Below are 24,956 nucleotides of genomic sequence, written 5' to 3'. Positions count from 1 at the left end.
GCGGGCCCATTATCAGTTTTTAGATCCCAGGGGACGCCCATGAACAGGATGGCCTGTCGGAGGGCCTTGATGCAGTATTTGGCTGATTCTCCTGGGAGGGCGGCCGCATAGGTGAGGTGTGAGTAAGTGTCAATAGCGATGTGGACATATTTGAGCCTCCCGAATGAGGGGACGTGGGTAACGTCCATTTGCCATCGAGAGTTGGGTTTTAGACCTCAGGGTTTACTCCTTGAGGCTGCAAGGGCCGAAGCGGAAGGAAAGGCGCGCAGGTCTGACATGAGCGCACGAGGTGCTTGCACGTTTCAATAGGTAAGTCTGGCAGTAGATGCCTTAGCGAGGCGGCCGAGAAATGAGAACGGGCGTGTAGGGACTTACCCTGGTTAATATGATCCCCAGCGGTGGCGAGGGCAAAGGCAGAGACTGCCCGATCGGCCTCCGCGTTGCCCGCGGCCAAAGGGCCAGGCAGGGCTGTGTGACTCCAAACGTGAGCAATGTACCAGGGGTGGGACCTCCCTTTAAGAAGGCGCTGGAGCATGGCAAGGGCCGTGTCAATGGGTGTATCTCTCGGGAAGAATACCGCATAGGCAAGGGACTTGCATACCTGCAGCGTATATAAGCTGTCTGTGAAGATGTTAAGGGGCTGGTCTGCAAAGCTTGGAGGCAGGCGACAACTGCTGAGAGTTCGCCCGCCTGTACCGAGTGAGGGTTAGTAAAGACTCGCCTAATGGGCTGGTTTTGGTGCTTGACATAGGCAACAAACGCAAACTTAGTTTTAGAGGTGTCGGTAAAGGCCGTGGTACAGTGAGGCAGCGGTGTAGAGGAAGGGAAAGAGTGCTGCTGGGCTGCCAAGGGCGTACGAGTAAGTCCCTGGAGGAGTTTGTGGGAGGGGTAGTGGTTATCAAAGGACCCCTGGAAGCGTGACAAGAGGATTTGAGCTGAAGGTTCCTCTTGAAGAAGCAGGCTGAACCCTTGCGATGTGAGGGGCCAGACTATGGTGGAGGGTGTGGTATTGTAGGTGTGGAGGCTGAGTGTTAGGAGGTCATGTGCCAGGCTGAGCCAGGTGTGGGTGCAGTGGCAAATTTTGGGAAGTCGGCTCTTGGATAAGTGCACCCATTGGAGTGGACCCTCTTGCCAGAGGACGCTGGTAGGCGTTCCGGGGGTGTGGAGTACAAGGGCCAAGATGGGCTTACTGGGGTCATGCCTCTGTAGAGACATGCTGGTTAGAGCCTCATTGACTAACTTAATAGCGCCCCTAGCCTCAGGCGAGAGCTTGATGCTCCGGGCAGCTGCGGATGTCATAGGTCCTGGGTGCCTGAGGAGGGAGAACAGCGGCTCGAGTTGGGCAGTGGTGATTGGGATAGCAGTGTGAACCCAATTAATATTGCCGCACAGTTGTTGCAGCTCGGCTAGCGACAAGCGATCGGGTACGCGCAGTTGCGGGGCGGTGGGCTGCACATGAGAGGATATACGGAACCCCAGAAATGTAAATGGGGGTGCATGTTGGACCTTTTCCCTGCTGACGGTGAGGCCTAGTGCCAACAGGTTATCAATGAGCTTAGTCATAATGGTTTGTAGATGTTCTGCGTCCTGATGGGCTAGGAGGACATCGTCCATATAGTGGATGATATATGCCTCTGGCCGAAGCGGGGCGACTGTGTAGTTGACAAAATTCTGACAGATGGTGGGGCTGTTGCGCATGCCTTGTGGAAGGACGCGCCATTGATAGCGGGGGTTAGCCCCCCTGTGGTTGCCCAGGGGCACCGTGAAGGCGAACTTGGGCCTGTCCCTAGGGTGTAATGGGATGGAGAAGAAACAATCCTTGATGTCTAGGATGAGTATATGATAGTGTGCAGGGATGGCTGATGGGTGAGGTAAACCGGGCTACGCGGAACCCATGGGAATAATGTGTTTGTTAATCTCCCTGAGGTCATGTAAAAGCTGGTACTTATCTGTGGATTTCTTGTGGATAATGAAGACAGGCGAATTGTAGGGGCTGGTGGAAGGCTCTATGTGTCCCTTTTTTAGTTGTTCCTGCACTAGTTGTGCCAGAGCTTCAAGCTTGTGAGGCGGTAAAGGCCACTGCTCAACCCATATAGGCTCCTCTGTGTCCCACTGCAGAGGGGCGGGTTTTGGCCGAGTGCCGCGAGCAGTGGCCCACTCTATTGGTGGGGGGGCCATGGTGATGGATGCTCCAGCCTGTGAGAGGACATCTCTTCCCCAAAGGACAGTGGGGAGCATGGGGAGGAAGAGGGGCCGAAAGGTGCCAGAATGTCCCTCTTCATCCTCCCAGGTGAGGGTATCGCACGCCTGCTTAGAGGCGGCGGCCCCTGTGGCCCCTTGGACGGGGGCGCCGTCCACTAGGTACCAGTAATTTTCATAAAGGGAGGGGAAGCAGGAAACTTCCACTCCCGAGTCCAGGGTACCGTGAAACCATTGCCCATCTACTTTGAGCGCTAGCGTCGGGCGGTCGTTCCCGATGGGGAGCGCCCACATCAGGGTTTTGGAGGCCGCGCAGTGGTCTCTTGGTGTTGGGGCTGAGACCTGCCCCACTGGGAGTTTAAAGGCGGCGCAGGCTGGAGGGAGGTTACGCGGCATTCTCGGGCCCAGTGGTAGCCGCGGCCACAGGCACCTGGAAGTTCTGCCATAGGATTCGATAGCCATGATGTCCATTTTCCTGTGGAGTCACTACACTGCTTCTTGGCTTTCAATGATATGGCTCTGTATCTTCTGAGGGCATCTACCTCAACAGTCTTGAATGGGATGTTAGAGGAGTGGGCAGAGACATGGTAGAGAGTTACTTGCTGCTGCTGGTAGGCAATCAAGTTGTCCTTCCACAAATTTCTCCCACACAGAGGGCAGCTCATGACAGTCCATTGTTCCTGTTTCATTTTTAGTATTTACAGTCCACCTCTTGATAGGGATGGCATGTTCAGAGTGACTGGACACTATTGGGTTAAGCCCTTCACTTGCATCAAATCTTAGGCTGCACATAGTTGCTTTTATAAGGGGCTATATTGTACTTTGGCCCTTTCCACAATTGTGACTAAAATGCAAGGGTTACTTGTTTAGAATGTTGCCTGTGTCACAAACCCCACCCAAAGCCATTATTCATGCTGGCCACATTCAATTAGCAGGGTAAGTCAAGGTCAGCCCCCATTACTGCTTGAGACTTTGCTATTGCCCTCTTTAACTTTTTTTAAAAAGCAGCCTGTGGGGTGTTCTCATTTACATGCATAACATTTCCTAATTAACACATACAATGGTTTTAATATCTGAGCTAAAAGTGTCTTCAATATGCCAACAACCTCAGAAAGACCATGAACTTTTTTAGAGTTTATGGTGTGGGAAAATATACTTTAACAACAATGGTTTGACAGAGCAGCAAGGACCTTGTAGTTTGTCCCAGTTGTTTGCCCATTCCAGGCACTTAAGATACCATTATTTCTGATGCTTCTTTTAATTTTGAAAGAATTAGTGGTTAATATATCATCAGTATAATGAAATAGGGTTACAACCACAAGTTTTTTTCCATGCAGCGAGATTCTTTGCCACGAGGCCAGGACAAATGGTTGAGCTATGCACATTGCCTTGGGGAAGCAGTGCAAAATACACCATTGCCCTTTTCACATGAAGGTGAATGTAGGCTGGCTTCACTTTCCTAAAGAGATAATAAAGCCTTAGCATGTTCTAAAACAAAGGAGTAATGATATAACTGGATATTAATTTCTTGCAACAGACTAGCAATATTTGGGGCCACTGCATACAGCAGTGTTATTACTTTAATTCATGATAATCTATTGTTATGCACCACCCCTGACTGTCCCCAATCACCACTCTCTTTCTGTAACCAGAGAACTGCTGCTTAAGTAAGAGGTGGAATAAATCAGTTACATACAAGCCAAACCATCTGCTGCTTGATTTTCAGAAAGAGAGGTTGTTTCTGTGACACATAACATTGTAAAAAAAATCATTAAAACCATAATTAACAATGTTGTACTTTTATCTGATATTATGCTGAAACATTGCTAAATTTCCAGGAATTTTATATACTCTTAAGTATTCATGTGAGCATTTTAGTCAAACAACTTTCATTAACAGAGAGTTAAAGAGTCTCTCTTAAATAAACATTTTTCATTCAACTCAAAACATATCAAATGAACTTAACCATCTCATTAGTTTACTTTTGTCTTTTACACCTTTACCATGATTACATTAATTAACAGGTATTTTATTTTAGCAGAACAGGAAAAAATACTTTCTCCTTAATTTTATGAAAACCTAAGGTTTCTAATGGAATCAAGATGTATCTCTCTACCACCACTTCAATATGCAGATTCAGATGGCCTCTTACAAGTTTTCCTTGTATGAAGCTACCTTTTGTTATTAGCATCAATTCAGTTCCTGTTTGATAATGACTTCCTGGAATTAGCCATTTAAATATTTCACTTTAAACAATACTTCTATAAACTCCTTATAACTATTCATAACCACATAGGTTATATTACTTCATCTTAAGACAAATTCCACCCTCACAGCACACAGAACACATTCCGTTTCTTGATGGTCCCTCTTACAATACATTCTACAAGTTTTGTTCCACATATTTCCATTCTGCTTTTATGAAAACCAGCCATTTTTTTTTCCTTGTCTGCACCTGTTCTCATGCTAATTTTGGTTTCTTAGTTAAATTCTCCCTCTGATCCACGTACATCAGTCAGAGATCCTGCTCCAACTATTAACTCTTCCTCCACTCACCTTGCCTTTGCTTTGGCTGCTAATGGATTGTTAGTACTATCGTGCAAGGCAAAGAGGAAGGACCAGGCAATGTCTACAACCACTATACATTGCTCTTTCTTAATAAAAGTTCCCTTTACTCTTTGCTCTAACTGCACTAATCCAGCAGGAGTGTATGGGGCATCCCCCAACTCCCTCATGGTCCTCAATCATCTCTCAGCTGGTCAAGCTCATATTACATGGAAGTGCCTGATTGCCCCAGGATCCTACCCACAGCAGACACCCGATGTAAAGTAGGGTCTCCCTAACACTATCTGGAATGGCTAGCATGCTTTCAACTGCCTTATCCTGGTGGGATTCTCTGGAAAATCCTGCAAACTATGCCATTTCTAACACAGGAGGATCAAGCCTGGTAAAGCCAACAAAATATTTTTGATATTCCGAAGAATCCACATAGAAGTTATAAAGCCAGCAGAAGCCATGCCATTTTATTTACTCACATAACCCAATGATGGCCATCAGGCAGTGACTGTGATGTGGGCTATGGGTGGAAGGCTCTTTGTCTTTTCAGAGATAACTAAGCTGTTTGACTTGTGAGTGTGGAACGGTAATAGGCTGCAGTCCTGCCCTTAGGGAAAATGGCAACAGGCTCCAGTCCCAGGAAATGTTTAACAATGCAAAGGCTATAAACTTTAAGTATTTAGGGGAAATGCGAAAAGTAAATATGCTAAAAGCTTATCTAGAATATCTGGAGTCCATGCTAAAAGCTTAACCTAAGATATGGAAGATATATGCTAATTGAAGCCTATTGAGAACTGGAACAAAGGGACCATTTGGCCTTTCCTCTCTGTATAAAAGACGTTTGAAAATCTTGTTCGGGACTCAAGATTCAAACAGAAGTTCCCGAGTCCGGCCGGCTGTCAATAAACCATTTTTCCTTCTCAAAATCATTCCTGAGTCCTGGCCTCTCTATACTTAAATAATTAAACTTCTCTTAAATTCCACAACATTTTTGGCGACCACGAAGGGACAACAAATGAAGGCCAGAGACGGTAGCATTTTGCTGCCCCTTCCAAATCCCCGAGGAAGCCGGGAGGACTCAGGTGAACCCCAAATCTGGGCGCCCCTGGATTAAATTTAATCCAGAAAAGATGTGGGCTCCACCAGAATCTTCCCAACAAAAATCGAGGGCAATGAAAGGTCTGAAGAGAAAGATTCTGGGAACGAAAAAGAACTCCGAACTTGGAAGAAAGTAAGACTCCCTGGGTGAGCACAGTCTGGAAGGCCCTAGCTTTAATTGCTAGGAAGGGGAGGCTGATCACCTCCCGAGAGAACCCTAGTAGCCCCAAAAGGCTGGGAAGAAGCCATTCTCTCTAGGCTTGGGAAAAGGAGAAAAACCGGGGAAAAGCCCTGGTGTTTTGGGTTTGTCTAACTGCATGTTAGAATCTGGTACTTGTCTTATATCCACTAAAGGAGTGGAGTCTCGATTTTAATAGGAAGGGCTATTTATAGGTTCAAGTCCTAATGTCCTGAAAATTGGTCTAGATTAAGGAAAACAAAACTTGGTTACAGGAAAATGGATCGGCTTTTCTAGTGGAGCTTGGTCTGGGTGTAAACTTTAAACAGAAGAAAAGTCTAGCTGAAATCTTTTGTTATGGTGCTAATTTGTGAATGAATTTGCTTTATACCAAATGTTAAGTGTTCTGAGGTTTGTGATGGCTGTGGGGGCAGCCATGGTGAAAATAAATATATAAACTTGTGGGTCAGATTAGTAACCTTTGTGCTTCTGTCTGTGTCAGCTCAATGCTAATGTTGGAGTTGTGTCCTTATGTAAAGTGAAATTACAGCTGAGCTGGAGCCCTCCCTTGCCATTGGCAAGGGGGTGAAATGATTCTGGGGCAAAAGCTGAGGAGTCTGGATGTTTGCAGAGTCTAGATGTTTGTGCATGCTCTGCTGTCTTGTCTCTGGTCTGGCCCTTTGCCGGGGCTTGGAGGCCATCTGTGTCCACGCCAAGCACCCAAGTTTGTTGGGAATGTCCCAGTCAGGGCGGCTGGGTTCCTGGGAGAGTTGCCAAATTTGAGTAGGTTTTGTCTGCCCATTTTGGCTGAAAGCTGGAAAGGGGGGAGTGGCTTGCCCCTTTCCAGTGAGTCCACCCTTCTATTCATAAGCTGCATTCCTGTTTGTTGTGCACCCGACTGCCTGGAAGGGGGGGAAGTGAAGGGGGTAGAAAGCAGAATCAGAATAAATGCAGTAAAGTTTCCTCCTTAGGGTGTCAAAGCCAAAATACGTTTGCATTCTGCTCAGGTTCTTAGAAGGTATTGTAGTAACTTTAAGTAAGAGAATGTGTTCTGTGAAAGTAAAATTTGTCTTAAGGGTATAAATAATTATAAAAGTTTTACAAAGCATTGTTTAAATTAAGGTTTTTAAATGGCTAATTGCAGAAAGTCATTATTTAACAAAACTGAATTGATAATAATAATAATAAAAGGCAATTTTATAACAAACTTATTCGGCAGCCAATCTCCCCTGCCAACTTGCTTCCAAAAAAAACTGTTTCTAGTATTACATGCTACTAAGTATTTAAAGTGAAAAAAAGTTCATTATTTTAACAAGCTTGTTTAGTATTAATGGCAATTATATGTTGTAAGAAGTTTGCCTGGTAACTTAGTATGTGGGATATATGGAGTGTGTTTTTATTGTTAAGGAAACAGAAGATGATTTTGTCCTAAGATAAAATGATTGATTATTGGAAAGAGTAGAGTGTGAGACAGAACCTGAATGAATACTGAAAGTGTAGAAGGTTTGTGGAAGAAAAATTTTTATGATTAAAATTGAGTAAGATCAATATACAAAGAATCTTTTATCAATAGCTTCTTGTGCTTTAACCTCATCATTTCCTCAGTGTTTAAAGAAGAGTCTTACCTCTTTTAAAAGAACATTTATGTTCTAGAAATCAAATCCTGAAAAGTAGCTTTTTATTTCAAACTAACTGCAAGAGATTTATTCTTTTACTTTAAAGAAAAAATTAAAGTAATAGTTAAGTTCATTTAATATGTTATAAGTCAAATGAAAGGTATTATAAAATTAATAAGTTTTTTTAAAAAATTAATAAAAACTGTAACTAAGAGTTAAAATCATTTATAAATGCATTTATATTATAAAACAGTGGAAAGACAATAACTAAAATTATACCTGAGTGAATTTAGCCTGAAACTATTATTTAAGTGTAAATTCTAAACTAACCTTTCCTTTGTTTATGGTTACTTCAAGCCTAACCTCACCCTTTCCCTTTGCCTATGGTTATTTCATAATTAAGAAGAGCTGGGACATCACTGTCTCCTCTCCTGGTATTAGTAACCCTTTCTCTCATGAATTCAAGTGTAAACTAAATAAATTGCTGCCTGATAGAATAAGGTTAAATGACCACTAAAGTTTTATTATCTCCAAAACCAAAAAGGGGGGTAGAGGGGAAGAAGTTTCCTGCCTTGACGGTCAGTGTTCCTAAGAGTGGCAATTCATGAGAGAAAGCAGTCTGTCTCCCTGAGGCTTCAAATAGCCTCAGTAAATATATATAAAATTAATCTTGTTGCTTATCCAAAATTCTTCTAATTTCAAAGTAAAATATAAAGTTCTAAAACAAAATAGTGCTAAGGCATTGAGAACATTTTAGTTATTACAGTCCATTAAGTAAGAAGGAAAATTCTTGTAGTAAACTGCATAGTCATAATGCAAATTAAAAAGAGTTTCAAGAGTCCTTGAAATGTTTGCAGTCACACTTGTTTTGTAAAGATTAGAAGTTTAAAGTAATTAAAGTTATGTTTTTGTCTCAAACTATTTATATCTGCCTATTTGCTCAAATTGTTGAAGTTAAATATGCAGTTATATAAGTAATATGTATTTCTGGACCCCTAATTAATTAAGCTAAACAGTATATAAAATAATGCAAACTATAAGTAATATCAATGAGTTGTGTTTGTGTCTAACCCTTTGTGTCTGCCCATTTAAAAAAAAAAGTGCTCAATGTATGTCTTCATACATCAGGATAATATCAAATTAACAAATAAAAATTCTTAAAAGAAGTCTATTCAAATTGTTAAAAATTAGATATGCAGTTATATGTATAAATATTCTTAAAGCCCAAATTAAACTAAGCAAGATAAAAAAGTCATAGAAATCTGATTATAGAAACAATTAAGAAAGGGCCTCCTCTTTGCAAGAGCTTTTAAAACAAGACTAGGTGTGGCAGATTAAACCTATCTACTAGGCTAGAGAATTAAGAATCAGTTTGCCTAGTAATTTCCCAGTTTAAACCTTTGTCAGCCATAAAATGCAAAAAAAAAAAAAAAAAAAAAAAAAAACAAAGATCAGGTTAATTTTCACATAAAAAAAATGTTAATGTAACCTAGTGGCCTGCTGCCTCAGTCTCCCACTCCCGGGTTGGACAGCAGTAAAAGAGACCAGTTTAAGCCAGTCCTATGGGCAGTAAAAAAATGCCCAAGAAGGAGCTAACTAAGTTAGTGCCATTTCAGCACTAAATTCTATTCCTTATTTGACAAAGAGGAGCAAGTAAAAACTAAAATAGTTGGAATGTGATAGAAAAAGCAGTTAAATCAAACTTTTGCGTGAGAAAGTTAAATCTCAGATAAGCTGTAACTTCTGAAGTATCCAATCTATAGAAAAACAGAGGAAGAGCTTGCATGCTAAGCTTAGGGGTATAAATTGTGTCATTTTTCTTTGTTTGTGGCACCAGCCATATCTAGCTCTGCACCCCTTCTTGCAAGATTGAGAATAAATTATTTTCTTCTCCACAATCTAGTGAGCCTTATTTTCTTCCAGAAGATTTCTTTCCAACAAAATAAAAGTAATTAGTGGCTCTATTAACAAATTTCAGTAAGTAAAAGAAAGTCCATAAAAACTATGGAGAGATCTTTCCTGAGTTATGATTTAAAAAATTAAGTAATTGTGTAATGTGTTTTAAAACCTAGTAGTCAGTATGCATGTGTTTTAAAACCTGGTAGTCAGTATGCATGTGTTTTAAAACCTGGTAGTCAGTAAGCTTTTAAATTAATAATTTTCATAACTTAAAGAAAAGAAGTTTTTAGCTTCCTGTAAAAGAAAAAGAGAACATTCCTTGCATAAACTATTATAGTTTCAATTTTATTTAACTTGAGTGTAATCTCCCATAGTTAATTTATAAACCAAATTAACATTATGTACAAAATCTTTAGAGTAATAAATATTGTAAGTTCACATTAGTGAAATTATGCTAAAGGAAAAAGATTGTAGATATGCTCTCTTAAATAGTGAATTTCTTTCATTAGTAATTGTAATTTAGTAAGTTTATTTAAACATGAAGTGACTAGTCAATGTAGTTATAGTCAATTATAAAGAGTTTGTAAAACATCTTCCAAACTAAAAATGTTTAAATAGTTCTAGTTGTAGAAGTCATTGTTAACTAAAAAAACTTAGATTAGTATTAGTAGCAGAAATAACTTCATGATAATAAACCTGTCTGAAGGCCACTGCAAAGTACACATTTAAGTAAATGGTAATAAAAAGTTGTCTTGATTCTATTGGAAATATTCTGTTTTCATTCTAACAATGAAAAATAATATTTTTCCTCTTACTAAAGTAAAGTACCTTCTGTTATCTTCATAGTAAAATTGTGTAAGTAAACAGTCATTTGATATATCTGTTGCATTAAGTTGTTTAAAATATATATAAAAACAAAGAATAAACTTTAACATTGTCAAACTCTTGTGCATTCACACCAGACCTTGAATACATTACAGGTGGCCTCTCCATGTGAGTTATTGGCTAGGCTGGTCACTGACCCCTCAATTAAAATATGTGCTATATCAGTCTCTGGTTCTGCTCCTAAAGTCAATGAAAACTATATTGCAGTTTCAAGCTCCTGCAGCAGCCAATAATGACTCAGTACAGCCAAGTGTACAATAGATATCGCCTCCAGACTGGCACTGTTCCATAGTGCCAGAGAGCACTATGCACCAGGCTAGTAGAATACTAGAAAATCTCTCTAAGATGAAAGATGCTGCAACTTGCTCACTGCGTTGCAGAACATGCTAAGTAGAGCCATGATACCAGGATACTGTAAGTAAAACTTAAACACAATTGGCATTATAGCCTGCTCTCATGGAGAGATAACATGTAAGGTATTACAAACCTGAAACTCAAAACTAATAATTGCAACTCTGAATCCTTATGCATTAAGTAATACATTAGTTAATATTAAGTGCTGTACTTTTATCCTGTACTAAATATATGCCTAATAATTGTAATGTTATCTTTTCTATTTTGAATCAAGTGCAAAAGTATATTAGACATGTTAAATTCCTAGTAAAATCATTTTCTAAACAGTTAATAACATGTCTATAGAATAAGGTGGCAGTCTCAGCCAGTCTCAGTCACCTTCTATATTCTGCTGTACTCTGCTGTGTAGCAAAAGTAAGGCTTGCTTGCTGATAGTGAGTCACCTATTGAACAAGTCAAAATTGCTAGAAATTGTACAATAAAAACCAAGGTGTAAAAATCTTTATTCTGTAGTTCTGATCACTCCCACAAATGAAAACTAAGAGTATTTCCAAATTAGTGTTCTAATCCTGAGTGAAGCCAGTTGCCCAAGGAGTGCCAGTTCACCAGGAGCATCTGACAGAGCGAATGAGTGTCAATCATTAAACAGCTTAGAATGTGTCTTCAGACAAAGCTAAGTGTCTGTTGCAATTTATCTCTAAAGATAAATAACTTAAAAAAGAATATATATGCTGTTCCCACCAGCTTTTAAAAAGTGCCATCTTTATAGGCATCTAACCTTGTCTACCTCTGTAATCCAATGGGTCCTCTTTTAAAAACGGGTATTCCAAATTTTTAATTAAGTTTGTTTCTTTCAGAGTGAACATCTTATTAACCATATGAAAACTTCATCCAACTTTGTACAAAATGCCAGATCCATCTTCCTCCAGTTAGAATAAATTAAGAGTTTTACACCTTATTAAGCAATGACTACAGCCCATGGCCAGCAGGAAGCAGTTACAGAAAAGAGAACGTCTCCCTTCAGCACCCCTTTTAAATTAAAGGTGTAAACTCTTTAAGAGTAAAATAAAAATAATAGATGGATCTGGAACCTGACTAGAAATCCACGTGAGTGCCAGTGGCAGCAGAATAACTGCAAGAGGCCCCTGCCCAAGATTCTGCTGTCCAGAATAAAAAGTTCTAAACTTCTAAAAACAGTCCTGGATGCTGTACTAAAGACTGATAAATAATCAATCAAAACAACAAGCAGCCATCCACCTCATAGCTCCAACAATAATTATGCCAACGCTTAGCAAGTTAACTTTGGCAAAAAGAGGAGAATAATGTGGGCTATGGGTGGAAGGCTCTTTGTCTCTTCAGAGATAACTAAGCTGTTTGACTTGTGAGTGTAGAACGGTAAGAGGCTGCAATCCTGCCCTTAGGGAAAATAGCAACAGGCTCCAGTCCCAGCAAATGTTTAACAATGCAAAAGCTATAAACTTTAAGTATTTAGGGAAAATGCGAAAAGTAAATATGCTAAAAGCTTATTTAGAATATCTGGAGTCCATGCTAAAAGCTTACCTAAGATGTAGAAGATATATGCTAATTGAAGCCTATTGAGAACTGGAACAAAGGGACCATTTGGCCTTTCCTCTCTGTATAAAAGACGTTTGAAAATCTTGTTCGGGGCTCAAGATTCAAACAGAAGTTCCGGAGTCCGGCCAGCCGTCAATAAACCATTTTTCCTTCTCAAAATCATTCCTGAGTCCTGGCCTCTCTATACTTAAATAATTAAACTTCTCTTAAATTCTACAACAACTGCACCCATACAGTAGGGAAACAAAGCAGCACAAAGTGGGGTGCTAGCTAATACCTAGCATATGGAATGATTAACAGTGAGTACTTATCTGTGTGGGTTCCCAGGACAGTAAATCAATGGTTTGAGCAATTAACATTCTTTTGTAGGAGACCAGTTGTGCTCTTGGTGCCAGTCTATCCTGAGGGGGAATGATCGATCAGCCAGTATGGCCTTCCCCTCCCAGCCCTTCTGCAGACAGCTCAAGGAAAGGGCATTCCTTCTATATACTCTACATTTACATTTTGGTCTGTACACTTTGATAACATTCAATGAAATTTAAAACAGCCCATACCCGTTATTGGAAGATTATGTAGAACAATTCTAATGCCCTAAAAAAAGCCCTATGTTCCATCTATTTTATTCTTCCTTCCCCTTCCCATCAGAACTTTTGGTAACCACAAAGTTTCACTTTTTGAAGAACAATAACTCAACACTAGATAAGGGAGGTGACAGTGGGCATCCTTGTCTTGTTCCAGATCTGAGGGAAATCTGGGGGAAGGAGCAGGTGAAATCTGGGGTTTTGCAGGTCCATGGTTAAAACTACAATATTAGTAATGTCCTCTTGGCAAATATATCATAGGAGGATTACTGGTGTACGGCGTTGGATGTAGGGGGTATGTGGGTCAGTGTGCACATGGGCAGCAGTCTATGGAATATGTTAGTGTTCATCTTGTCAAAGCATGTAATATCAGTTGGTGATATCTCATTTATTGATATCTCAATAAATGAGAAAATATTCAACTCCAATCCTGAGGAGTCCTGCTATATTCTAAATTAGATGGACAACAATCCCACCAGAACAGAAGTAGTGCCTAATAAAAAGAAAACAGACCAATATGTCAAGTTGTCAATTACCCCTCCCTTTGCTAATTCCAATGGTTGGGACCCCAGCTGCCATTGGCTACCCCACAAATGGGTAGCCATGCTAATCGTGAGGATTACTTTAACTTTAAACAAGCTTGTTAAAAATTACAATTAGTAATCAAAGAAATTCACTTTAACCATTTTAAGAGATGGTAAATCTCCATTTCCTTCTATAACATAATTTCATTAAACATGAATGTGCAACTTCCATCATCCTAAAGATTTAATACATATAATGGTAATTTATCTCATTGGTATCCTATAAAACTAGGGAGATTATACATAAGCTAAATAAGATTAAAACCATTATATTTCATGCAAGGAATATTCTTTTCCCTCCCTTTACAGGAGGCTAAAACCTCTTTAATAAAATTGCAAATGTGTGAATAATCTTGAAATATACTGACTGCTAGGTTTTAGAATATACTTGTTTAAATTGTTTTAAAAGATATTTCCATAGTTTTCAAGGACTTTTCCTTCATTTATTGAAATTTGGTAATTGGGTTATTAACCACCCTTATTTTAAGGCTGGTAGTTTTAAATTGGGGAATTACGGGCAAACTGATTCTTAATTCCACAGCCTAGAAGATACAATTTTAATCTTTCACACCTAGCCCCTCCCTCAGAGCTCTTGCAAAGAGAAGGCCTTGAGGATTGGATAGGTCAAAGATCTTGGAAAATGTTTTTCCCTTTCCCAATTGTCTCTATTTTCAGATTTCTATATGACATTTCCTTCCTGCTTAGCCTAATTTAGGTTCTAGGAATACTTATTCACATATATAAGTGTGCATTTAATTTTACAATTTGAATAGATCTCTTTTAAGAATTTTCAGTTGTTAACATGATATTACCATCTTGGTCCAGTTCCCAGGGTGAATACTCAAGCTGGGCTGACCCTAGGAAAGGACTTGGCTAGAGATATTTCTTTTGCCTTCTTTTCAGAGGTGTTGGGAGTCAACCATGAGCAAACTAATCTCGTGGTGACTCTCAGAATCTGAGTTCTGCAGTTAAATCCAACATTAAAAGCCGATTAAAAAAACTAGAGACTAATTATTCTGTGGCTTTCCAGGAAGCAGCTTCAGGGAGCTACCAATGGTGGGACTTATTCCTTGCTTACAAATACATTTTTGGTTTCTAAGGCATCCTAAAGCATCTCACAGGCCCAAAATGAGGACAGCAGTAGTTGGAAGATTAAAGGCATTTCTAGTTAAACAGTTAACTAGTGGTCTAAGAAAATGATATGATGGCCAAGTAAACTCCCAGTGGACTCCTGTTTGACTTAGTCCACTTGCCTAGTCATGTCACAAGGACTTTTTCACCTATCACCCAGAACTTCCTTGGATCTACATGGCATCAGTTCTTGCCCCTACCACCTCTGTAGAGGAAACAGACTTAGTTTTTGTCATGTGGGAAACTATCCAGGAACCCCTTTAAAATGGCAGAACCAAGAGTGCACAGACAGGCTTCAATTAAAACTCACCCATCTCTGGTGGGATGGGGCCCACCACTTGTCTGCCAACTGAAGCTGGGGAAGTGTTGGATTCCTCTAGGTCCATGGCTATATTGCATGAAAGAATTTTAGAGCATGCCCGTTGAGTTAGGCCAATAAAAGAATTTATTAGGAAATGGAGGAAAAGAACAGAGCTTGCTAAGAAATGGTAGAGAAGGATAGAAATATGCATTGATATTTTCTGAGGGCTCCTCTAGGCAAAAAAAGATTCTTCTTTTTTAATGTAAGCATTTATGGTTTTAAATTTTCTTCTCAGTATTCTTTGCTGTGTCCCAGATGGTGTGATATGTTATGTCCTCATTTTCATATATATCAAGATATTTGCAGAATTCTCTTGCAACTTCTTCTTTGACCCAGTGATTATTCAAGTATGTTTTTTTAATCTCCATATATTTATGAACTTTCCCATGTTCTGTCCATTATTTCTTTCCAGCTTCATTCTGTTATGAAAAGAAAAAGTATTGTGTATCATTTCTATCTTTTTCAATGTACTGAGACTTTTTTTGTGACCCAATATAGGGTCTATCTGGGAGAATGATCAATGAGTCCTTGTAAAGACTGCTGTTTTGGGGTGTAATGCTTTATAGATGCCTGATAGACCTAGTTTATTCACCATATTATTCATGATCTCTATTTCTTTATCTTCTGCCCAGGTGTTCTGTTCTATACTAAGAGTAGCATATTGAAGTCTCCAACTGTTATTGTAGAGACATCTCTTTCCCTCTTGTTTTGCCACTGTTTGTCTCATGTATCATGTGGCACTCCATTTAGGTGCCTAAATGTTTAGTATGGTTTCTTCCTTTTGGTGAGTTGCCCCTTTAATTAATATATAATGACCTTCTCCACCTTTTATAACCATAGTGCATTTAAAATCTATTTTGTCCAATGTTAGTATCACTACTCTAGGTGGGTTTTCTTTTTTGGGTAGATAACTAGTACTAGGCAAAGTGAGATCATAGCCAGGAGATGACTTCTAACCTCCACACCTTTTCAAAAGGGCTTTCAGTAAAACTTACTCTAGGGAGACTAAAATGAAAAATAAATATTGTGAGAGAAGCAGAAGGCTACTGTCCTTAATTTCTTTCATTAATTGTCTTATCTTAAAAAGAATTAATTGAAAATGACTGACAAATATTACCTGTGAATGCTATAGATTTTGTTCTTATGTTCTTGTTTTGCATTAGGTATTTGCTCCCTTAATGTCATGGTTTACTGGTACTGCTAGTAGGTTTCAATTTGTGCACTAACATCCATTGTCACTGAGTATTGATTAAAATTACTGGGATGCTATCATTGCTTGCTTTTTTATATGCCTTGAGGATTAAAAAACAAATGAAAATAAGCATATTAGAATTTTAATACCTGCTAGATATTACAATTTTTTTGAGAAATGTGTCATTGACTTCTTTTTCATAAAGGTCCATGCTTATGGAAACCACTCATCTGGAGGAATGGATTATAGAACCATATGTTACCAACTGGATATTCTGTTAGAAATCAATGCATAGTGCCTAGTATTTTAAATAGGCCTAGGGCCTTAAAATATAGAATGTATCTCTGATTACACTCATGCATCTAAATGGTCAAAAAGGAAAAATATTTTCTGGAGCAGGTTCTCTGATAGTGCTAGTAATTATTTAGCACTACTAAAATAGTAGGCTTTGTTAAAACTCAAAATAAACTGAATGTATTGTTAAAACATATACAGCATACACTAATTTTAGTTTACACAATTCTTTAAAACCTGACTTCTTCATAGGAAAATCAACAATGAAACAATCATTTCTTTTGGAAACGCCTAAGATTTTGAAGTTTGAATGTAGATATGACATAATGAGACCTATACTGGATAGTTTTTCCATTGCTTGATAGTAAAATATGCATACTCTAGAATAACTAAAACTTTCCTTGTATATTTCTTCAGCACAAATATTTCAACTCGTTTGGAGTCCTATGGATGACTGAGAAAGTAATTGTAGTTTTAAGTTCTTCTCAGATATACAGATTAGTAAGAATCTTCTTGGTATAGGTGCTTTAGAGTACTTCCCCAGGACAACCAAAATCCATAAAAAATGTGGGGTGTATTTGAAAAAGCAGGAAGATTGGTTGTGAGAGTTTTAGAAAGAAGTGAATGACACAAGGTGTGCCTTGAGTAGATCTTGACTAACATCCAACTTAATCGAGATATGTCTTTTGAATTATAAGACTTATGATGTTATTAACTACATAAAAAGATAGTTTGCTATCAAAGTGGTGCTTTTTCTAGAGCAAAAGAAACTCTGAACTACACATGTTGTGAAAGCAGGTTCATTAATACTTGGGTTCCTTGCATTCTCAGTCCATTTGTTTTCTCATGAATAAGGGAGAGAATTTTCACCAGGTGGAAGAGTCCTAATTTATTTTGTAAATGATTTTAATCAGAAAATATTATTTAATTTGACTGCAGGCCCAGGGTATGTGAGGTCAGGTTAACTTATTGAGGATATACAATATTTCTGGATTTAAAATTATTTGATCATTTTCAAAGGGTAACATTTAATCTATTACCATTCAAGGAAGTGTTTATGCAGTTAGACAAGGGAGAGAGACCAAAATATGAACAAACAAATAAATGTACAGTGAAAAATTATATGAGTGAACTGAAGGAATAGTAGAATTGTAGTATAGGCTATTGGAATGGCAAGGAGTTGGGCTCAATGAAGAGATCTCCAAGGAGATGGCAAAATAGAGACTGAAGGAACATGAGGATAATGTGTAAAGTGTTTGAGGGGATTTCCATGAAAATGAAGGATTATTGTAGTGGTCAGTGCTGAAATCATAGCTAAGTGACTGTATCTGTGTTTTTCTGAGTGATGAATTCTTATTCAATTCTTGGATGCCTGGTGGAGTCCTAACTTAAAATTACTTAATTTGAAGTGAAATACTTTGTTAAAGTGGAAAACCCAATTACATCAATCTTGATTGACATCTAGATTAATTAGAGAGTAAGCCTTAGAAGAGAATTTATTTTAGATTTCTGAGATCATGGTTGTATCCTGTTGTTTTGGAGCCAGCAGTGGAATAATTTGGAGTAATTGAATAGTTGTCTGAGATTATCATGATAGTGTACAGTATGCAAAAATGGGAGAGAGGGTGGGCTACAATTCATCCTTGAGATGTTAGAATATTGTTAGAGTAATGCCATTTAGAACACAAGAGGAGTGCCTAGAATATCTTGATTACACTCAAGGGACTGAGATGTCTAAGGAGTCTAAGAAAAAGAACATTCCCAAAAAGTCCAATTTGTCTATACTTTCAAGTTAGAGACTGAAGCACACACACTTCATTTATTCATGGGATACTTATTGGAGATGGTAGCATGATTTACTTCAGAGGAAGTCCATGAGGTTATTAACTCATCACTTAAGGCTGTGTAAGAAAAGTGTAAAGATGCTTATGTCAATTGAAGGAAAAGATCAGGCATAGGGGGCCTTTAAGTTCATAAGGTTAAATGATAAGGTAATTGTGGTAGATTTTAAAAAGATACAGGAAAAACAAGAATTCAGTTGGAGACATTCAACTTAATCAGATGACAAGCCTCTTCAATGAGAGAGAAGGAGTAACTAATGGGTATGAGTGCATGAGTAACTAGACATTATGGTATTAAGTTTAGGTGATTTTTTAAAATTACATCATTCTCTGGTTATTATGGTAGTCTCATGTGACAAAATTAATGTGAAATATAAGAATATGTTATATTCAAACTATCAGATTTGAAGTGATAAAGGAAGATGGAAGAATAATTCATTAACCAAGACAGCCCTTTTCCCAGATATATTTGAAAGCACTAAGAGTTGTGATTCAGTATTTAGTCATAAAGCAAGATCTTACTAATGTGCTATGTCACATGCAATAATAAATATGACAGGAAATTAAAATCACCTCCTATGTAGGCAGATGTGGAAAATATTAAGATATTTATTGACACATTAGTTAAATAGAGTTCTCAGGAAGCATAAGCTGAAATATGTATGTTCAAATACATCTGGCAGTGAATATTACATGAGGTGGAAGCTAATGTTTGGAAAGTGGGTTCAATGCAATGGAGGTTTCCTTGTGACAGGAGAACTTGTGCATGGGTTTAATTGTAACAAAGTATATGAAGTTGTAGTCTTGACAACAGAGAGAGTATCTGATTACTTAAATGAGGCATGACAATTCATGCCATACCTAGGTGTGACATGTAACCATTAAGATATTAGAAATTGGAATATAGGAAGAAAAAAATTAAATCTAGTTGTGTCTTTGTCTGGCCATATAAGATTGTAATATTACTTCAGCTTTCTGAACCTCTTTTTGGGACATTTCCTAAATGAGTAAATTAACCTTTATCAACTGGGTTAATGAGAAGATTTAATGATTAAAAATATGTAATTCTATAAACATGTTGAATACAGTCATTTTCTTCCTAGACTTGAGGCACAAATGGCTAAGTTAATCCTAGATCTGATCAACCCCATAATAGTATAAATTCTTTTTTTCCCCTTTTCCTTTTAATAATATCTATGCCTAAGTTTCTTAGTTGATTTCCAGATACATTGATATGAGATATAGAACTCAGCTTTAAGGAGGTGGCATTGTTATACATCACATATGGAAGAACTAAGATGTTTAATGACAAACATCAGGTCAGGTTCGTGGTAGAGCAGGAAGTGAACAAGAGAACAGAAGACAGAAATGCATGTGAGAGAACAAATACTACTGCAAAAACAAGTAATAACTGAGTAAATTCAAGTCTGCTTCCTCTTGTGGTGAGGACCCAGTTCCAGATGTGATTTTGGTCAGGGTTTCTTATGTTTTGGAATCAGGGATGAATTAAAAGTCTCTGAACATGATGGGCTAATTAACAAATATAATTCTTGGATATTCATGTACTTATCTGTAGAATGAAGGTAATAATACCATATTCACTACCCAGAGAAGACAAGACTTCCAGCATCTTGTCTCATGGAAAGGAAAGTCTTTCCCTTATTTTTCTTGAGCACATCCATATTCTTTTTATTGATTGGGCTGGTGATACTCCTGGATGAAGTTTTAGGTATTCATGACAAGTGGGGCAGAAAGTTGTGATCAACACTTGAATCTTAAGATTCTTTCTCCATTCTCAGCTTATGCGACCTTCTGCTCATCTCATTGTGAGTGAAAATCCAGAGGAAGGTAGATGCCAGCTAAGGTATTGATAATGCAATCATGCAATCACACGTGAGTAGAGAATTCTTCTTTAACTGAAATTCCACCTCTGTTGCCAGCAGATGGGAAGATTTCTCCTATTGGTGTGGGTATTCCAAGTGTACTCAGGAGACATTCAAGGATCTGAGCTTAAATTAAGTTTATACAGAACTCTAATAGTTATGGCAAGTTAGGGACTGAGCATTGAGTAATATTCCAAGGTAATTGCAAGAGTTGGTTCCAGCTTCTACAAAGACTGTATTCTCAGTATTTTCTTTTTCTCACACACCCTATGGCCTCATTGGATAAATAATGAATTCTTGAATCATGTTAGCACCTGAGATTGACCCTGGCATGTAATGAATTCAGTTGACAGAGATGAACAAGATGGGAAGTTTATAGTTAGTAGACTGGCTGAGTTGTTTTCATCTGTGGAGTTAATCCAACATTAGATGTAATTTGTTGTAGGGGTAGGCATATCTACCAGAAGCATGGGAACAGTAGTAAATTAAGGGAAATGAGGAACAACTTATTTTCCCCAAATTAATTTTCTTAAAATTTTGATGGAATATATTTGCACATTTTGAAATTTTTCTTAAAAGAAAATAGAAATTCACCTTACCACTGTTGTTAAAATTTCCAAACTTCAATTTTTTATATAAAATTTCTTCAGATTTTATTAATGAATGCAATGTATAGGATTTTTTCCCTTCATTATGGCTGTGGTTCAGGAGCTTTATTATAGGTAGAATAAAATTTATTTCTCTGTGAAAATTTTTGAAGTCTTGGAGAGACCAGAAGCAATGAACAGGATTCTATTACTCTTTTACACACAGATGAGATGGAAATAAAAGTGAGACAATGAAAATGTATTTGTAGACCCCAGAAAAAGTTGAGATTGTGAAGTCTTCATCCACAGGAATGGTCCTCATAAGGCAATGAGTGTATATATCAGTACAATTCTCTCAGAAGTGCCTGGCCCATGATCCTGAACCCTCTGTATTTATACATTATAATGCATGCCTGAGTTATGTATCTCTGAGGAAAGCAGGACTTACTGTTTTGATACCTATTCAGTTAAGCAGAATTCTGGATATTTCTTCAAGTTTCTCTGTCATTTCAATGAATAATAGACTTCTGAATTGAATTTGGATAGAAAGCAATTCACACATTAACTTGCATTTGTGAAAATGCAAAACATACTCAAATGATTTTATGAAAGAGAGGAAAATGAATTCATCTGTACAGGGGAATATGCTAACTCTACTCATTTTTTAAAATGACATGTGGGGAATGGACTTGGCCCAGTGGTTAGGGAGTCTGTCTACCACATGGGAGGTCTGCAATTCAAACCCCAGGCCTCCTTGGCCCATGTGGAGCTGGCCCATGCGCAGTGCTGATGCACGCAAGGAGTGCTGCGCCATGCAGGGGTGTCCCCCACGTAGGGGAGCCTCACGTGCAAGGAGTGTGCCCCATAAGGAGAGCTGCCCAGCGTGAAAGAAAGTGCAGCCTGCCCAGGAATGGCACTGCCCACACTTCCCGTGCCACTGACGACAACAGAAGCAGACAAAGAAACAAGACGCAGCCAATAGACACAGAGAACAGACACCCGGGGGAGGAGGGGGAATTAAATAAATAAATAAATCTTAAAAAAATAAAAATAAAAATAAAAAACTAAAAAAAATAAAATGACATGTGGATCTTGCTTGTCTTACAATAAGTGTGTAAATTTTCTTAAAATTGTTTGGAAAGATTGGTTTAGTTTTGAATGTTTAAATGAAAGCTTTATAATCAGCAGAAAGAAGGCATATTTGCAAGTTTATTGGGAAATTTTCAGGTGTATATAACATCCCATGTCATGGGATTTTCTTTTACAATGGGGTGTTATGTATTCAGAGTGTTTGTGTCTGAGAGTGTATCTGAAAAGCAGATGACAATTGAACATTGGTAATGCTGTTACCCTAACCCCATACACATTTTGAGTTTTATATATACAGTTTCTGCTTCTTTAGTGCTATTATTTTGTACATCACAATGTAGGATATTGGTTAGGATAATGCTGTGTGAACACAAATTTCCATGGTGTTTTAGGAGTATGTGACCTTCAAGGATGTGGCTATAGACTTCACCCAGGAAGAGTGGGACCTGTTATATACATCGCAGCAAAAGCTGTTCAGAGATGTTATGGTTGAGAATATAAAGAATCTGGTCTCAGTAGGTGAGACTCTCAAAATATGTCTACCATTTATATCTGTCTCATCTATCTACCATCTATCTAACCTATCTATCTACTTATATATTTATCATAACTCAATGTCTATTTATTCAAATATAAGCTTCTCCATATTTTATAATCTTTATTTTCTCTTATATTTTATAATTTTAATACATTTATATTTTGTAATAAAATAAGTCTGCCTAAATGAATGTTTCCTTATTTTTTTATTTTCTAAGTTCATTTTTATTTATTTTTGTCATCTTTTTAAAGATACATAAATCACACAAAATGTTACATTAAAAAATATAAGAGGTCCCTATGTACCCCGATCCCTACACTCCTCAGTCCTCCCACATTGACAACTTCTTTCATTAGTGTGGTATATTCATTGCATTTGATGAGTACACTTTGGGTCATTGTTCTACAGTATGGATCTTAGTGTCTGTTGTAGTTTACACTCTCTCCCAGTCCACTTAGCGGGTCATAGCAAGATATATAATGTCCTGCATCTGTCCCTGCAATATCATTCAGGACAACTCCAAGTACTGAAAATGCCACATTATCACACCTCTGTTTTCATCTCCTTGCCTTCAACAACTCCCATGGCCATGGTGTCCACATCAATGATACAATTTTTTTTCTACTAGAGTCACAATAATTCTATAGTGTAATACCAGTAAGTCTACTCTAATCCATATTTTATTCCTCTATCCTGAGGACACTGTGATGGTGATTATATATATATCCAGTTCACCCCAATAGAATTTAATCTTCTTGAGTACAACTTAATGCCTTCCTTGAATCTCAATTTCAACTCTCAGTGCTCTTCTGAGAACTCAATGAATATATTTTGACTAGATAAGTTAATTGACTATACTGAAATAAGTATTCTGCTCCAACAGCTATGCTGATGCTTCAGAACATAGTAGTAAAAACATTGCATATATAATTTTCCATATAGAATTTAGATCATCCTTTTGGGACTTATGTTAATTGAATTATTTTTAACATAATATTCAGTCACTTTGGAAACATAGATTTCTCCCCATTTAGAATACTGATGACACTGCAGTTTCTTTTTGTACTAGTGCTTGGGTAACTAACAAATAGTCCTTACTGAAATGGGAAAAAGTTCAAGAGTTACAATTTCTGTTGAGACATTTTCAATGATTTGAGTTCTAGGTTTTGTTGTATTGCTACCTTCAATGCTTACATTATTCTTTGGTAACTTGCCATGTACATCATGATCATGCTCTGTTACTATCACAATTCAAAATCCAGGTAAATTTTTTTCCATACAAAGAGGATATCAAGTCTGCAAAGCAGATGTGCTTTCCCAGCTGCAACAAGGAGAAGTGTTGAGAGAAGGAATAGGATTTCCTCAATACCACATTTCAGATGAGCTATAAGAACCTGTGCATCAGAAGAGGGGTCTCATTAAATAGGGTGTATGTGATTTGTCTAGGTTTCTTCTTAAGACTTGTATTTCTAACATGTAGCTAAGGATATTGGGGAAATTTTAGTCACATGGGCTTATTCCAAATACTTCTCAAGCTTTATCAAGTGTCATTGGCATTGTAAAAAGGATATTCAGTTGTTATTGCAATTAAACCTTCATATGATCCTCTTCCTGGTTCTATTATTGGAATATTTTTCCCTGTCTTTATCTCCCTAATATCCCAACTTCTTTTTTCTCATATTCCATGCCTGAAATTCTTTTCTGATCATAATGTCCTATAATGTTAATTTTATTATCCCTAAAATATTCATTAACTAAATATTCTCTCCTAGCTAATTGTGAATGTGGAAACATACTGAAGGAGATACTTGGAAATTTCCAAAATTTTGTCCCTCTAATGCTTTTCTAACAATCTTTTCTCAATTACTACAGGGAGGAAAAGTGCCTTTAAAACATATGATATGATAGAAATGATAGACTACCAGCCTACTTTTAGGAAAAACCCTTCCAAAATCATGACATTGGTAAGCTTAATTTTTTGAATCCTAGTATTACAAGTAGATACCTAAGGATGGGATGAATTAGGAATTCAGTAAAATGAAATTCTAATTAATGTTGGGATTAAGTACTAATCCAGCAAAAATCTGTGATAGTGTGAATTAAGGTGACAACTAACCTAAACATGAACTCTTGCCTGAGTTCTTATAAAAAGCAAATTGCTTAAACATGTTTCATTTACATAATCTTTGAAACATCATGAAGCTAAAACTTGATCAGATATCTCTGCAATTAGATTGTTATAATAGAGAATATCTGTGTATGGAATAGAATAAAGTGTATATGAAACAAACATGGCAGATATTTTCATTGAAGACTATCCCTAGAGGATTGGTCTTGGTTTCATATGTGGGGAAATGGAGAAATTCATTTCATGGACAAATATTTTACAGTCTCACATCTCATTCCCCACAGCAAAGATTTTACACCCAAAAGAATTCCTTTGAATATAACTATTTGCAAGAAGATTCCTCTCATACATTCACAGTGAACCAACATGCATTAATTCACATGACAA

The 24,956-nt window shown here is 37.7% G+C and overlaps 1 long non-coding RNA gene across 1 annotated transcript in view; it reads left to right on the top strand.

Annotated features, from left to right (window-relative positions):
* Nucleotides 1-22,482, top strand: part of LOC131276709 (uncharacterized) — a 79,059-nt gene extending 56,577 nt beyond the window's left edge. Inside the window, exons 2-3 of the long non-coding RNA XR_009184102.2 lie at nucleotides 20,144-20,237; nucleotides 22,296-22,482. This is a non-coding gene — a long non-coding RNA (uncharacterized lncRNA). The remainder of the gene's footprint in view (nucleotides 1-20,143; nucleotides 20,238-22,295) is intronic.
* The last annotated feature ends 2,474 nt before the right edge of the window (nucleotides 22,483-24,956 follow it).

Source organism: Dasypus novemcinctus, chromosome 30 (assembly GCF_030445035.2).
Source record: "Dasypus novemcinctus isolate mDasNov1 chromosome 30, mDasNov1.1.hap2, whole genome shotgun sequence".
In the NCBI taxonomy this organism is placed as follows: Eukaryota; Metazoa; Chordata; class Mammalia; order Cingulata; family Dasypodidae; genus Dasypus; species Dasypus novemcinctus.
This window is presented reverse-complemented; position numbering and strand designations above follow the sequence as displayed.